The sequence below is a fragment of the Gracilinanus agilis genome, chromosome 5, assembly GCF_016433145.1.
Source record: "Gracilinanus agilis isolate LMUSP501 chromosome 5, AgileGrace, whole genome shotgun sequence".
In the NCBI taxonomy this organism is placed as follows: domain Eukaryota; kingdom Metazoa; phylum Chordata; class Mammalia; order Didelphimorphia; family Didelphidae; genus Gracilinanus; species Gracilinanus agilis.
The window spans coordinates 295,782,592-295,800,551 of NC_058134.1; the positions used below are offsets into that span (position 1 = coordinate 295,782,592).

General features: G+C 39.4%; 1 protein-coding gene across 1 annotated transcript in view; it reads left to right on the plus strand.

The window, feature by feature from the left end:
- The first annotated feature begins 251 nt into the window (after positions 1-251).
- The window catches only part of PPFIBP1 (PPFIA binding protein 1), a 211,895-nt gene continuing 194,186 nt past the window's right edge, over positions 252-17,960 (plus strand). Inside the window, exon 1 of the mRNA XM_044678659.1 lies at positions 252-1,124. The gene's annotated coding sequence lies outside the window, so the exon portion shown is untranslated. The remainder of the gene's footprint in view (positions 1,125-17,960) is intronic.

Sequence of the window (17,960 nt, forward strand, 5' to 3'; positions counted from 1 at the left end):
GTTACTATACATTGGAGAACCGTCGAGCACAAATTGGTTTCTCTTTAAGGGATCGTCTGGCCACCTCAGTTGGTTCTCCAGATATTCAATTATCCTCCTATGGGTTGTTCAGTGCAATCATTAGCGATTCCCTCACTAGTGCATTAGAATGACAAATTTAATGCTAGTCCTTAAATCACTGCAGTCTTTCTCCCCGAGGTTTTTTTTTTTTTTTTTTTTTTTTTTTTTTTTTTTTTGGTATCTGCCCGGGAGATGCGAAGTTTTTTTTGTTAGTGTTTGTTTTTGTTTTTACTGCTAAAAGGCAAAGGCAGCCACATGCTCGCTTAGTCAGACCTCACCAGCCCAGAGCGTGGAGCCAAGGCTCCCACTCAGGCTTCCCGGGAGGAGGCGGCTCTTTGTTTTGTTTTAAGTTTTTGATGACCTCCCTGGGGAAAATCCAGACGTACAGGAAGGAACACTAGGTGGAGGGATGAAGTGCGGCGGTCTTTGTCCGCATGACAATTAAAGCTCGCCCTTTGGTGCGTCCATAAAGCCCAGGACATGGCACTGAGGCAATTGTTGCTAGAAGGTGGGACTCGGGAGGTTTCATTTCATTTCGGCTCTGGGTGCGAGGAAACAAAACCAAAAGAAGTCCAGAACTTTTGGGCAGGGGTCTCCCGGCGACTACTTCTTCCCGCAGGAAAACCAACATTTTTTTTTTTTTTTTTTTTTTTGTCATCTACACCCACAACTTCCAGGCGAAGTCTCGCTCGGCTTGGAATGCACAAAACGAGTTGACTCTCTCTGAGTGACTTTTCACGGATCCAATCAGCTGGGGCTGAGGGGCGGTCAACTCCACCCCGTTCCCTGACTCTCTTTGGCTAGTCCCCACGGGGGGGTTGAGGGGGAGGAGAGTAGGAGGCAGTGGGAGGAGGGAGGTACCTGGAACGGGGAGTGATGTCAGCTCCCAGCCTTCCCGGATTCCTGACATGGTGCGAGAGGGAGCGAGGGTGGCAAAAGCCCGGCAGCAGAAGCCAAAGGATTCCTACCTTGCAAGCCCGTAGAGGAGCCGAGCGCCGAGCTCGTGAAGCCCCAGGGGAAGTGAACTAGAACTTCGAGAGCGCCGCTGGCGATTTTACACGCAGGTAAACTTGTTTGGGGGCACTTTAGGAGAAGGGAGGGAGATAGCATGGTGGGTGTGTAGAGCGTGTGTTCAGCTGCTGGGCTCTGCAGCTGCCGCTCCTCCTCTTCCAGGGCTTGGTTTCCTTCTCCGATTCCCTCCCTGTTTTTGAACGGGAACGTTCACTTTGGGAACGTGGGGGCTGGGGGGCGAGCGGGGAGGGTGTAGTTTATCCACTGGCCTTCATTTTGGTTTTCTACATGGAAAATTCCTGAAGGTCTGAAAACGCAGCGAGGGCTGCCCTTTCTGTCCTCTCTCTCTTTGCCCCCCATCTTCCTTCCTTCCAGCCCTCCCACCCACAGATCATTCCCACCCCACTCTGGGGAGACGGTGGGAAGGGCAGGAAAAGAATTATATCAAGAGCAAAAGAGAAGAGTACCGCTAAGTCTTTTTTTTTTTTTTTAAAGCCAGTTTATTTAGAAATTACTTTTCAAGGAAGAAGTTTTTTTTTCGCCCTTGTTCTTCACAATTTCCACTATGCATAGTGTATAACACCAGACAGGATATGAGAAATTCAGTTTAGGCGGTTGAATCATAGCCCTCTTGGGAACTTCATCAGCTAGTACATGCTATGCTTCAAATGCTTCCTTGGAAGACACCTTTCTAAAACCCGGTGAAGAATTCTGTCTTCTCTGCTTCATCCCTCTTTATCTTCTGAAACAGGCTAACTTTCTGTTGCCAAGTCCCTCAGTCAGAAGGGATTTGCAGAGGCAACGTTTGTTTGCAGTTCTCTAAGAAACCATTGACTTAGAGAGTCTGCTTTCTGGCTCCTTTCTGGGGTGAAGTATCTCACCAATGTGCAGAGACTTGGAAGGGTACACTCCAGCTACGTGATTATTGGGAACGAGATTTTGGAACATGTAGGACCAGAACAAATGTCTCCTTTGAATAACCTCATTTCTAGCTCCATGTTAGCTTACTAAGAGACCAATCAAATGTGGAAGGGGAAAAAATATTTTTGGAAGCAGAGAATATAGGCTTGGTTTTCCTACCTCTCTAAGAAGAGATTTGTTTTTGTGAACTCTCATCATCATCATCCAAGAAGCTGTGATTTGCAATCGTGCCAGACATTTTAACCCAGAGGCTGAATCAGAGTCATCAGCAGCCAGCATTTGAGGTTTTTCCTTTAAAAAAAGAAGAAAAGTAGGCAATGATGATCAAAAGTAGTTTCTCCTTGCATTGGGCATGACTACTAGAAGTCAACTAGCAGAAAATTGTTATTGGTTTCATTGTGAGCGAAGCTGGTTCATAAACTTGGGCATCAGAAAGAAAGCAGCCTAGATTTTATCCATTGTAATCTCTAATTAACAAGTGTTGAGGCAGAAGGTGCTTAAAAACTATATTAATCAGAAAATGTAGGATTTTGTTTAGGGAAGAACTGAGCAATCCAGCTGCCCAAGATGATTAAGACCAAATTTATATGAAAAGCTATGCCCCTCTGGGGAGAACCGAATCCGATACATTTTTGAGGCAATTGGAGTTCATAAAACTCAAATGGTAGGCAGTTGATAGTGATATAACAAGAAATGGAAGCAACAGAAATTAAAAAACTGAAATTAAAAGCAAACTTACCTATTGCATTTTTAGAACCATTCTTTCTTCTCCTGGAGAAAACAAAGTGATGGAGAATTCTTCTGGGAGGTCACGTGTGCATTGAAATCATGAGTGACATTTTTGTAATGTGCAAAATGTAATCCTACATTCCTCATCCTCAGAATGTAGATACAAAAAGTTAGTTATAGTGAACTTCTTCCAATGTATGTGACAACATAAGCTGTCTTTCAAGAAGTTGTCTTGATGCACCCAAACCAGATTTATGCCTTCTGTTTAAGGTCCTGATTTAGGGCATTACACTTCTCCAAACGGGTGTTACTTTTAATTTTAATTCATGCTTCCATTTCGTACGTAGAGCATTTTTACTGGTTGCCCCCATCCTTAGAATGCTTTCTTCTCTCTACTTTCTAATTTCCCTTGGCTTCCTTCTTATCTCAGCTAAAGTCTCACCTTCTGTAAGAAGTCTTTTTCAGTCCTCTTTAATCTTAGTGTTTTCCCTCTGAGATTACTTCCAATTTATCCTGTATATATTCTGTTTGTATATCATTATTTTGCATGTTTCTCTTGATTAGACCGTGAGCTCCTTGAGAGCAGGGACTATTTTTTGCTTTTCTTTCTAACCTCAGGTGTTTAGCAATGCTTGGCACGTATTCAATGCTGGCTAAGCAGAGGTGGCTAGGTGATACAGTGACTGGTGTCCCAGGATCAGGAAGTTCTGAGTTCAAATCCTGCCTTAGACACTTAACTAACTGTGTGACTCTAGGCAAATCACTTAAGCTGTTTTCCTCATCACTGAAATGAGAATAAGAATAACACCTACCTTCTGGTTGTTGTGAAGATCAAAAATTAGCACAGTGCCTAGAACATAGGAAGTGCTATATAAACATTAGCTATTTTTTTAGTTGACTGACTGGAGTTGATCCTTGGGAGCCAGATCTCTTGAATTGGGCATCTCTGATGGAGCTACATATACATACCTTGTTTGGTTCCCTGGAGGGTATTTGTGCAGCAGTTCCTTATTGGTCCTCATTGTTCCCATTATCCAATTATCCCACAATTCTCATAATTGTCACTGAACCAAGAACCATTCTCTTAGAAATCTTTTTTTTTCTGAAGTCACCACACTTTGAATTTATTTCTTTTTTTATTTTTTTTAAGTTTTTATTTTGAATATTTTCCCATATTTACATATTACATGTTCTTTCCCTCTCCTCCAAACCCCCCTAACCCTCTTTAGCCAATGCACAATTCCACTGGGCTTTACATGTATCATTGATCAAGAGCTAATTCCATATTATTGATAGTTGGACTAGAGTTATCATTTAGTGTCTACATTCCCCAATAATAGCCCCATCAGCCCATGTGTTCAAGCAGTTGTTTTAATTCTGTATTTCTCCTCCCACAGTTCTTCCTCTGAATGTGGCTTCTCTTAGAAGGAACCATCATCAGTATCTCTCCTTCTTTCTCTCTTCCCCTTTTTTGAATGTGTAGCTTGGGACACTAAGCTTTTCCCAAGATACCACTTTGCCAAGGGGGCTCTTGCCATGGACTCACACAAGTTGGGATTCTGACCCCAAAGGAAAAGAACACACTTTTTCTGGCATTCTGTAGCCCTTCTTTAAAGAAGTGTTTTTCCAAAGAAAATCTTTTCTGTATTGGCCTATAAGGATGAATAAAGCATAGCTCTATTATTCCAAGCACAAGCTCTTAGTTGTTGAGTCAGAGCGCCATGTTTCTCCCCATGGAGCCAGAACATGCATGCCCAGTTTCATGGGAGGTTCTCAGTTCCAGCAGGTCAAGAGAACTCTCCTAATCACCTCCTATTACACTAATAGCTTTTTAATTTTATATAGAATGTTTGGTCTCCCTGCATTGAGACTCTTCCCCACTCCAACCCATTTTTTACTCAGTTACCAAAATGATCTTCTTAAAGTGCAGTTTTTGAAGTATTCTTCCTCATCACTGTGAGGAGCTTCTGTGGAATCATTCAAAACTCAGCTCAGATCCTGCCTTCTGTAAAAGAAGGCCTTTTCTGGTTCCCAAGCTCTACTCCGAGTGCTTTTCCTTTGAGATTACCTCCAATTTTTTCCTATAGACATATCTCATTTACACATAATTGCCTGCATGCTGTCTCCCCCATTGGAATGTGAGCTCCTTGAAGGCACTTACCCTTTTTACATTTCTTTGTAACCTCAGCATTTGGCACAGTGCCTGGCTTGATGAAGGCTTGTTGACTGATTGCCTGTACTTGTATGTAGTAGGTATTCCATGAATATTTTTTGAATTGAATTCATTTGAATAATCTGTCTTTCTGCATATCTGCATGCAGCAAATACTGAATAGAAAAAGAGCAATGTGTTATTTGTTGTATGATGCTTTTAAAAGACAAAATAAGTCTGTAAAACATGAAAGCTTTGGGGGAATCCATGATCTATGATCCTGTCAAGGAGCACCAGAATGAAGTGACTCAGAAACAGGCAGAAATGGGGTATCCCAGTAATTTGTTTTTGTATAGTTTTTAAAGGAGTCACATTATAAAGTTGTAAAAAACATCTGGGATTAAATATCAAAGGAATATTTTAAGATTATGGTGGTATGTGGTAGATGTAGTATTTGGGTCAGGGTATGTGTTCAAATACTGGCTGTCACTTGCTAGCTGTGTGACTTTGTGTGAGTAACATAACCTGTCTCAACTTTGGTTTCTCTATAAAATGGGACCGTTGGACTAGATGGCTTATGATCTGAATGGTTCTGGAGACCTGGAATATAGCATTTAGTTTGGGATAACACATTTTGGGGAAGACAGAGACAAATGTGTGTGGGGAGAGGTTGGATGGTGAGATGCCTGAATATCAGCTTGAGAAATAAGAGATTGCTTAAAAAGGGAAGTCTTAGGAAGAGCATACCGGATGTCTTCAAGCCTTGGAAGGTCTGTTGGGTGGAAGAGGGGTTCAGGGCTTGTTCTGTTTAGTCCCAAAGGACAGACCTATGGGTGGGAATATCTGAGGATCCAGTAGATTAAATCAATCAATCAATATTTATTTAGCACCTTTTATGCCAAGCACTTTGCTGAGCTCTGGGGATTAAAAAAAGAGGCAAAAGACAGCAATTTACATTCTTACTGACTACAGTCAAACAAATATATACAGAGCAAATTGAATATCCCGTAAATAGGAAATAATTAATAAAGGAAAGGCACTGAAATTAAGAGGGATTAGGGAAATCTTTCCCTAGAAGATAGGATTTTAATTGGAATGTAAAGGTTTATAGATTTATAGAAATCAATAGTTAGGGGAGGAGGCAGAACTTTCCAAGCTTGGGGGACAGCTAGAAGAGAAGCCCAGAGTTGACAAATGATGAAGTGTCTTGTTCAGGAACCTCTGCTAAGGAAGGCTCCCACGCCAATGCTAAAGATCATTTTGATCAACGAGTTAACCAGCATTTATTAAACAAGAAGCTAGGTGGCACAATGTTCTAGCCAGGTTGAGAGTCAGAAATTTGACTTCAAATGTGGCTTCAGACACTTACTAGCTGTATAATCCTGGGCAAGTCACTTATCCCTATTTACCTCAGTTTCCTCATCTGTAAAATGAGCTGGAGAAGGCAATGGCAAACCATCTAGTATCTTTGCTATGAAAATCCCAAGTGAGATTACAAAGAGTCAGACACAACTTGAACAACTGAACAGCAACATTAAACACTTGCCTTGGGTCAGGGTTATGCCTGTGAGGATTGTGGTCATCTGATTGCAAAAGTGAACTAGTACCTGCTCTCAGGTTTCTCACGCGGCGCTGGGTGTGGGGTGCAACCTGTTCTCAGATAAATAAATGTGGGGCGTATCCCGAACAAATACGGTGTTTTAGGATGGTGGTGGAAACAACTGAGAGAATCAAGAAAGAGGTAGCTCGTCCTTCTAAAATGTGGAAGGGAGAACATTCCATTCCAGGGACCAGGCACAAAGGCACTGAGATAGGGGTGGAATGTATGGAACATCTTGCAGCATGAAGGCGAGTTGAGTTGGGATGCAGAGCATGTCAGGGAAGTAACAGGGACACTGTCTCACCCATGTCACCATTTGCAGACTCAGAACTGGAACATTGGTCCCGGGGCTTCAAAGATGTCACTTGGCTTTGTCTTTTGGTTACCTCCTTCCTGTTCGACCACATGGATCCTAAAGCAAGAGTCCTCGCTTGGTAACGGCTGCTTTGATTTTTGAGTCACTTAAATAATAACAATAGTTTAGGTTCTTCATTACTACCTTGTAGGATAACAGTTGTGTTCTTTAGACGTTTCATACTCTTTGGGCCCCCTTTTTTGGGTTTTCTTGGCAGAGATCCAGGAGTGGTTTGCCATTTCCTTTTCTAGCTCATTTTACAGATGAGGAAATTGAGAGTATAAGTGACTTGACCAGGGTCACACAGCTCATAACTATCTCAGGCTGCATTTGAACTCAGGTCTTTCTGATTATACCACTTAGCCGCCCAGAGATAATAGAAGAACAAGCATTATTATCTCCTTTCTACAGATGGAGGAAACAGTCTCAGAAAAGTGATTTACCTAATGTCAGATATGGCATTACAGGGCACAGTGGACAGAGCGCTGGACATGGACTTAGACAATTCCTGCCTCAGACATTTACCGGTTGTAGGACTCTGGACAGCCTTTGTGTGCCTCAGTTTTCTCAACTGTAAAATAGGGATAATAATAGTATTCACTTCCTGGGTTATTGTGAGGTTCAAATGGCAATATCTGTAAAGTGCTTTGCAAACATTATTATTGTTAGCGTTATTGTTTGCTAGTGAGTGGCAGGGCTGGAATTTGACCCCAGGGTTTCTGATTCCAAGAAGGTTGTTCTTCCCAACTATATAACTTGGATAAAAGTCTATATATTTATTAAATACACATCATGTACAAAGTATTGTAGAAAGTTCTGTGGAAGCTATGTGCTCCCCACTCAACTGTCCAAGCCTTTATTTAATCACAGATACATAAGCTTTCTGTTCAGAAGTGAAGCTGATTTGATCCCAATTTATTTAGTTATTTATTCAGGATTAATTAATTAATTAAGAATATTTTTCCATAGTTAGCTTGAATCATGTTCTTTCCCTTCTCTCCTCCCAATCCCCTCCCGTAGCCAATGAGCAGTTCCACTTGGGTTTTACATGTCATTTTGATCCAAATTTATTATCTCAATTTGGTCACAGACAATAGTCACAACAAGGAGAACTGTTGCCCCTGCCAGATGGAGAACTGGAGAAACTTAGAATAACATTGGGCTATATTAAAGTTTGAGATATATTAAATAACCCAGCTACATCCACTTTGTTCCTGTTTACGTCCAAACACAGAATCCAGAGGCATTCGGAAAGGGAGACCTTCAAGTAATAATATCAAGGGAAAAGTACTTGCAGAAGGTTTTTGTATTTCCAGATGGTTTATCATAAAGTCAAATTGGTAGCTCAGTAGATAGAGAACCAGGCTCAGAGACTGGGTTCAAATGTGGTCTGAGATACTTCCAAGCTGGGTGACTTTTCTGGGCAAGTTACTTAACCCTTACTGCCCTTCTGTCTTAGAGCCAATACATAGTATTGATTCTAAGGGGGAAGGTAAGGGTTTAAAATGGACAAACAAAAACGTCACATTGGTCTTAAAACAAAAGAAGAATTTTGAATTGGGGAATCAATTGTGAGGATATATTTTAGGAAGCCATGATTTTTGTGTTTTGCCCTCTGACTGAACAGCTGGAGCTGGTACCGTTAGCCAGGCTGTGTGTTGTTTTGGGAATTGAATGGAACAAAGTGTCTGTTGTCATATCAGCCTTTTTATTTTTGCTAAAGTTTGGCTGGTTCCATTAATAAATCAGTCATCACACTGGAATAGAAACTGCTTGTTGGAGAACTGATAGTTTTGCTCTGGGTGTATATGCAGTTCTGCACATTGGCAACGATTCATGTATTTTTTTCCCCGGATGTTCAGCATACTTACAAATTCTGCTAAAAGCTCAATGGGTTGTATTTTAAAAATTAAATTAAAGTTTTTTGAATGCCAAAAAAACCTGTTTTCTTTCTTTCTCACCTTTGGTCATTTGGAAAAGAAAAAAGAAAAACTAACCCCTTTTAAACAAATATGCGTAGTTAAAATTAATTCCTTCATTGGTCATGTCCAAAAAAAATGACTCTTTCTGCAACTGAGACCATCACCTCTTTGTTGTAGGTGGGTAGCATTCTTCATTACTGGTCCTTTGGAATTATGGTTTTCTTGTCTTTCTTTAAGCCAGAGCCAAAATCCTGTCTTCTGTAGGAAGCTTTTCCCAGCCCTTCTTAATTTTAGTGCCTTCCCTCTCAGTTATTTCCTATTGATCTAGTAGATAGTTTGTTTGTGCACATTTGCTTATTGTCTGCTCCATTATATTGTGGTCTCTTTAATGCTATTCTGTCTTTTGCTTTTTTGTATCCTTATGGCTTAGCTCAATGCCTAGCAAGAGGAGGTGCTTAATACATGTTTATTAGCTAACTGGTTGGTTGATCATTGCATTCAAAGTTGTTTGTCTTTACTGTATGTTGTCATAAATTGTTCTTCTGGTTCTCTTCTTACTCTATATCATTTCACACACATATTCCCAGGTTTCTCTGAAATCAGCCCTTTTGTTATTTCAGTGGGGTTGTAGTTCTTGTCAGAGGATGTGATGATGATACCACTTCTGAGTAAGTTAAATATTTATGAAATCCAACAAAAATACTACCCTACAAAATATCGTTCTCTCTTTCTTGTTCTCCGTGAACTCCATATATTAATTGACATTTAAGGCTGAGTAAGATATACTAAAGTCTAGAGCCAACCATGGCATTCCCATGTACAACAGCCTTTGATGGCTCCATATGACATCTGAAAATTATGATTCTTCACAAACTGGTTTGAACCATATTTCTTGTCATTCCCTCTGTTACACCTATTAGCTGTTCCTGAATTCAGCATTCCATTTGCCACCTCCCGCCATTTATTCTCTTGGAGTGTCCACAGAATCACAGAATTTGAATTGGAAGAGAATTCCGTGGCCATCTCTTTATCCTAATCCATTAATGAAAGGATTCCACACTGTAACCTACCTGAAGGGTAGCCATTCAGCCTCTGCTCGAAGACTTCAAGGAACCTCTCAACACTTCTACTTTTGGACTTTGAGCTGAAATTTGCCTCTTTGCTACTTCTGGACATTGTTACTGGCCCGGAAGGTCTAATTAATCTTCCATATGAGAATCTTTCAAATACTTGAAAAGAGTTATCGTGTTTCCCTTGGGTCTTCTCGTTTTCATTCCTAGTTCCTGATCTTCATAAATAAAACACAGACTCAAGGCCTTTCCCTAACTTAGTTACCCTTATCAGGACACTCCAGTTTATCAATGCCCTTCAAAAAAAATAATGCTGAGAATGGAACACAGTACTCTAGATGAGACCTGATAAAGTACTGAAAGTGGAGGGACTCCTTATTCTTGATAGCTTTACTACTCTAATCTAGCCCAAAATAAAAATTAAAAAAAAATCAAAACTTCTTTGATGGTCACATCCAACGTTGAATCAGGTAGACTATATTCAAAACATTTCCCTCATCCGCAAGTTGAGTGATGCTAGCAGAAAAGAAAAGGAGGTTAATTCAGCATGACCTGTTCTCAATGAAACTGTACTGAATTTTGTTTTCTTGGGTTTTTAAATGATTTTTTAATGAAAACAATATAAATAAAACCGAATAAAAATAAATACCAATATAACTGACATCAGAACTATTTATACTAAAATATTACTTAGCAGACTAATAACAATAAACTTAATTTTCTAATCTTTGTCATTTTTTGCATACTTACACAGATAACATTATAGATATACATAGTCACAAGTGATATTATTTCTGCTTTCCTGGTTCTGCTGTATTTACTTTTCATTATTCTAGTTTTTCATTTTCATATGTTTATGTCCTCCTTGTCATTTATAATGATATGCCACAATCTTTCCAACTATTACCAAAATATTAGGTATATATGTCAGGTTTTTCACTATTGGTACTAAAGCAGTTACAAATATTTTGTATTTCCTTATTTGCCTTTAGGGCATTTTCTGAGTGATGGGATCAGTTGGTAAAAGAGTATGATTTCAGTCTTCTAATTCTTATTACATACCGCCAGATTTGTCTCCTAAAATATTGCACCAATTTGCATCTTTTGAGAAAGGTCATAGTGCACCTTCAGTCTTGCGAGCATTATTTTTGATATCTGAAATAGATTTTCATTAATACCTTTTGTTTTTACATCACTTATTTTTCCTCCTGTATCCTTTGCCCTTCTCTCTCAAAAAAACATCCTCTATAACAAAGAAAAAAAGGATAAAAGAAATTAAATGTTCAAGTTTTACATGATATTTCTACATCCCAGGATCCCCACATATGCAAGGGAAGAAGAGAAATGTTTTCTCATCTTTTCTTTGGGACCATATTTGGTCATCATTATTTTAATATATTGTTTTTATGGCTTTATGGTGGTAGTTCTTTATACTGTGTGGAGTCATCATATGCATTGTTTTCCTGGTTCTAGTAATTTCCCTTTGTATCAATTCATTTAAGTCTTTCCCGTGTTTTTCTATCTTCATCATGTTTGTTATTTCTTATAGCACAATAACATTCCATTATATATATGTTCCAAAATATGATTATCTATTTCTCGATGAATACCTATTTCATTTCTAGTTCTTTGCCGTCATGGAATGTTGTTGTATATAAATCCTTTATGTCAGTGACCTCCTTGAGGTATAGGTCTTAATAGTGGAATTTCTGGGTCAAAAGATATGGACATCTTATTTATTTATTTATTTGCTTACTTATTTGAGTAATTCTGAATTGCTTTCCAGAATTGCTATTTCAAGGTGGAACACTGCAGCTCCATGGACAATATAGTAATATGCCCATTTTTCTAAAAACCTTCAAAAATGGATTCTTCCCATCCTTTGTCATCATGAATATGAGCTGAAACCACAGAATTGTTTTGATTTGCATATCTTTCATCATTAGTGATTTGCAGGATTCTTTCATATGTTAATGATTTGCTGTTATTTCAGAACTGTACTTTTCCCCCATATTCTTTGATCATTTAGTTTTTGAGGAATCCCTACTACTCTGAATATCTTTGATATTAAACCTTTATCAGATATGTTTGATACAAAATTTCCCCCCAAACTACTATTTCATTTGTTACTCGATATTTTAGTTTTTGTACAAAAGCTTTTAAATACATAAAATCAAAAATAATCTCTTTTACTGCCTCTCCTTTGTTTGGTTAAGAATTCACCCTCTTCTCATAGCTATGAAAGATAGATGATTTGCATCTCTCTATCTTCTGCCTTAGAGCCAATATTAAATTTTGGTTCCAAGGTAGAAGAATGGTAAGGGCTAGACAATTGGGGTCAAGCCACTTGCCCAGGGTCGCATAACTATGAAGTATCTGAGACCAATTACATCTCTTGTAATTTTTTTTTTAAACCCTTACCTTCTGCCTTAGAACTAATATTGGTTCTAAGGCAGAAGAGTGGTCAGGGCTAGGCAATGGGGGTTAAATGACTTGCCCAGGGTCACCCAGCTAGGAAGTGTCTGAGGCCAGATTTGAACCTAGGACCTCTAGGCCTGATCTCTAGGCCTGACTCTCAATCCACTGAGCCACCCAGCTGCCCCCTCTTGTAATTTTTTAATGGTATGATCTTTTAAGATTTAGGTCATTGATTCATTTTGACTTTATTATGGGGTAAAGTATGAGATAAACCTAATTTCTGCCACACTGTTTTCTACATTTCTCAAAAGTTCCTATCAAATAAGGCATTCTTTCCTAAAGAATATTTTTTGATTTGAACACTGGATTATTGAGTTCAATTACTTCTGATTCTTCCTTATCAAGTCTGTTGATTGATCTGCTTTTTCTATTTTTCAACATAAGAGTTTTAATAGTTGCTGTTTTATATTATAGTTTGAAATCTGGAAGTGTTATTTTGCCTTCATTCCTATTATTTTTTCGTTATTTCCCTTATTGAGTCTTTGTAATCACCACTTCCCTTTCTAGATTTTTACCCACCATCAGAATCCTTTTCTTTCTTCAAGGTTCAACCCCAGTGAATTTTCTCCAATTGGTAGTGCTCTCTTGACTCAAATGACGTCTTCTCTCACTTTCTCTCTCTCTGTCTCTCCTTTTCCCTCTCCTTCCCTTCTCCTCTTCTATATCATCTATCTATCTACACTTCCTATAGGTGCAAAATTGTTTATGGACGAGGATTCTTTGTGTTTGTATACCCTTAGCACTCATAACAGGTATGAGCTGCATAATTTTGATCTGGCCTGTGATTTATCATCTATATAAGAAGCTAGTAGAGAAAGGAAGCTCTTTCTACCTACAAAAGATCTGGAGGCTTGTAAATAGTCCATAATTCATAGTTAATAAAGTAATAAAATAACACAATATAGCACTAGGAGGCTAAGGGACGAAGTTGCAGTGGGTCCCTGGTTGGTGGGTATGGCTCTCCCTTTCCACAAAGATGGTGGATGCTCCTGTCAATGATGGTTGCGGGGTCATGGCTGGAAGCAGGGTTGGTCATCTGGGGACCCTGCCCTTCCCTCGGCTCTGAGTTTCAAGGTTCTGGACTACCTCCAGTGGGATCTGAGGGGAGGTGGTGGTCAAGGGGGTGGTAGTGGTGGTGGTTGAACTTGCCTTGTACGGGCTGCCTCTTTTCTCCTACTTGGCTCTGAGGTCTTCCTGACTAAGCTAGTTTTCTCTTCACTATCTCATATTGTTACTCGCCAATAAATGTTTGGTGAGTTGAGTTGATAACTTCGTGTTTTTAGAGAAGCGACTGACCTGAGTTTTCTTGGTGTGTAAACAATAAGAAAGAAGTTGGGCGAGAGCATTTCAAGAAAAAGTAAATGGAGCCCTTCCATGGACTTTAAATGTACACGCTTAGGCGGTGATCTGTGGTGATGTGTGATGGTATTTAGGGGAGGGAAAGATTGCATGCTGAAAGGGTAGCATTTGCCTTCCTTCTGAAGGCGGAATTTGGCCACTATCAAAGCCCAGGTGGGTGTGTATTTCTCTGAGCCCAAGTTATACATTTCCCTAGAGACGGGGTGACTCACATTTTTGACATGCACTTGCATGTTTTCATTGGCAAGGATGATAACTGTAGAATGGCAGGATTATATTCATGCTTTCTGTGGATTTATCTATGGCTGCTCACTCAAAAATGTCTCTGATGTGGATAGAATTGTGCAAGTTCTAATCAAAACAAGGTTATCCCTTTTGGCAATTTTCATGCAAAGAAATCATCAAGAATAAAAGAGAGCAAATGCTGTAATATCAGTGCTGGGGGGTTGGTAGTGGATCATAAAGCATTTTATTTTCCTTTACTTTGGGTTAGTATTTAAACATCACCTTTAAGGAAGCAGAGGGGACCCGTGATCTCCTTCACGTGGATGCTGCCTCCGGTGGTGTACGTCGCCACCTATCCATGCCTGCTATGGGATTTTTGTTCATGTCTTCCCCAAAATTCTCCACGGAGAATCTAGCCAACTCTGGCGAACTCCCTTTGGGTCCTTTACTAAAGTATCAGTATGACTATAATATTTTCCCTATCAGTATTCCTTCCATACTATAACAGCATCTATTTTGCTCTATGTAATAGGCTTTGCCCAATTATTTCTTTTATTTATTATTCTATGGAAAATTTTTTTATTTTTAAACTTTTATTGAGAATAAGGCTAAAGCAAACTACAAGTTTAAAGTTTTGTAGCAGGGATACTTAATATGGGATCTACAAGCTTATTTTTCAAATATTTGATATAGGGGAAAGGGGAAAGGATCAAGTATTTATTAAGCATCTACTATGGAACAGGTACTGTGCTCAGCAGTTTACAAATGTTATCTTATTTAATTTTTACAGCAACCTGGGAATGAGGTGTTATCATTATTCTCGTTTTGTAGTTGAGGAAACTGAGGCAAAAAGGTTAAATAACTTGCCTGGAGTCTCACAGCCAGTAAGTGTGTGAATCTGGATTTGAACTCAGGTCTCCTGACTCAGGGACCTGACTCAGGTTTGGTACAGTATCCACTATGTTACTTAACTGCTTATCTATCCATTTATCTTGCATTTAAAAAGATTATTCTGAAAAGAGATCCATAGACTTTATGAGACTGCTGAAAGACATGTTAGGAGCTTCTACTTTGCATGTCTTTTTAAAAAAAAATTGTAAGAACAAAGGCAAATGACAGCACGTGAAAAATATGCATGCAGCTAGTGTCTTTCTGGAGACATGTGATAACTGCATGGTATGGATAACCACACATGTCCTAAGCCATCTTTTGTTTCATCTGAATGAGAACTTGAACATGCTCTGCTTTTTCTTATAAGTGACAGGAGACTCAGATGACACTCCTGCCCTTATCTACATTAGCAGAGAAGTGAGTACAGTGATACCTTGCTTTTCCTCCATAATCCATCTGAAAACAAGCTACGAAATCCCAAACTAACGAAAACTGAGGCAATCATTTCCATTTGAGTCGATGTAAATCCAATTAATTCGTTCTAGACACTCCAAAATACATACCAAAAACACATTTCACAGAAAAGCACATTTCATAGAGAATATAGTATTTAAAACCCAAAACAATAAGAAATGAATATAAAAGACGAACGTAAAGAATAAATGAGCACCTGAGCAGAAGCCAGACCATCAGGGTGCGCTACGTGGCTTCCTGCCTACCTACCTTTTGACCGTCCTGGCAGCAGTGACTCCCCCAGCTCCAAGGACCTGAAGAAGATCCCAGACAGCATCAGCATCAGGGCAGATGTGGAGAGGCTCAAGCTCATCGGCAAGTTCAGCACAAACACTGGAAAGCAATGCAGCTGTTTGGCTAGACACTGGGGGGTGGGAGATGGGGGGTGATGCTCACACAAAGAAACAATGCTGCACTGTGTGGGTTGCTCTTGGTTTTTGCAAAATTAGCATCAAGGTCCACTGGGCACAGCCAGGAAATCCGAGGCAACCACTGAAAAAACCAAGACAAATTTTTCGAAAACCGAAACTAATGATAACTGATGTCAATGAAAACCCAGGTATCACTGTATATAGGAGAGAAGGAAAGGAGAGTGGAAGGAAACACTTTTCATGATTCTCTGATTCTGCTAATGTGATCTGTGTGAAGTCACCTACATATCAAATGTTTTTCTTTGCATTAGCTCTTTGGAAGTGGTTGGAATGGTTCCTTTCTCCCAAAGTGACTGTAAAATTTTAAAAAATGCCCCAGATTTGGAATTTAGGATCTTTCATCTCAATTGTTCCAATATTTCCATCCTAGGGCTTCTCCCTACCCTTAATAACTTGTAGTCGCATAATGTATATTGACCCCATTTTGCCCCATCTATGTAAAGGTCTATGATTCCTTTTTATTTGAGTTAGGAAGAAATTAAGAATCTCCCAAAGAAAGAAAATATGGTTAGAGGGCCCAGAAAATAAAGTTGGTCAATTCAACCCTATTTATCTAGTCTTTGGTTTGCTATTACCACTAAAACTCAGCATTCAAGACTCCACAGCAGTGATTCCCAAAGTGGGCACCACCGCCCCCTGGTGGGTGCTGCAGTGATGCAGGGGCGCGGTGATGGCCACAGGTGCATTTGGGGGCCTTGAATAACTGTAAGGGGTGGTGATAGTATGTGACAGGGGGCACTAAGTCATATTTTTTCAGGAAAGGGGGCGGTAGGCCAAAAAAGTTTGGGAACCCCTGGTCTACAGCTTATCTTTTTTATTTTCTTTTGCACCATCTCCTCCAGGACTCTTCTATACCCAACTTCAATTTGAGAAAATGTGGCCATCTTCTACCAAAAATGAATGCAAATTATCTATGATTTGCTTGTGACTTAACAGTTTCATATGTATATATCTCGTCTCATTAGCTAGATCTGGTGGACCAGAGACATACTCTTATAATATGGCATCCCAGCGCCTAGCAGACTGCCTTGTACATAGTAGTTGATAATGAAGTCTTTGGACATTTCCCTTCCTGCTAGTAGTATCTGCTCTGGAGTGGACTTTCCCAAGCCTCAGCAACAGTGCCTGAGACCAGGTAACTCAAGGGATGACTCTGGATCTTCCAACCACTTCTCTTCTTCAAATGACCTCCAGTCTTCACAAATAGCCTGCCTGGATTCTTTTCCCAAAGGTTGGGTTTCCTCCGAGGCTACATCCCTCAACTCACTGGTGAGAGCAGAATATTCCTCATTCCTCATCGCCAGTTCCAGATTATCTGTCTTCTTTGGAGGTTTATCCCTCAGTGCAGAATCTGTTGAGCATTATCCACTGACCTTTAGGATATTCATTCTTTTCCCCAGTGAATCTTAGTGTCTAGTCTTCTTCTGTACAGGTGTTGATTGATGTTCCCTGAAATAACTTCTGAATTCTCCAGCCTATTAAATTCCAAAGCTCTTAACATCAATGTATGTATTGGATATTAGACATTAGGTTGTGTTCTAAAAGTTCATCTGCAGGTTTGGGACTCACATTTTCTGCAAAAAAAACATTATTTTGCTTATTTGCTTTTTTATTGGCCACCTATCTGTGTAAAGCACTATGCTATCAATGGTAGGTAGGGACTTAGACTTATTCAGATAAGCCTGTTTAATCTACTTAGAAGTTCATTAACACATTTAATTTTTTCATTTAACAAGCATTTATTTTTTGTCCCTCTCCTTTTTTTACCTATTCTCAATTAAGAAGACAAACAAAACCATCATAATTCTATGCATAATCAAGAAAGACAAATTTCCACATTATCAATGTCTGAAAACATGTCTATTTAGAAGTTCAGATCTGGTTTCAGCTAGATAGTGTCTGAGATTCTGTTAAGCCTTTCCAGACTTAGTTATCAGTAATCACATCCTCATCTAAATTCTTAAAGATATTTTCCTTAAGCCTCGTAATATTTATTTGTAATATATATTCCTCTTTTTTTTTTTTTAAACCCATACTGTCTGTTCCAAGGCATCAGTTTCAAGGCAGTAAAGGCTAGGTAATTGGGATTAAGTGACTTGTTCAGGGTCATATAGCTAGGAAATGTAGGTCCTGAAAGCAGGACCTCCCATCTCCAGGCCTGACTATATACTGAGCCACATAGCTGTTCTGTAATATATATATATATGAAAATATATATATGTATATGTATATGTATATATATAT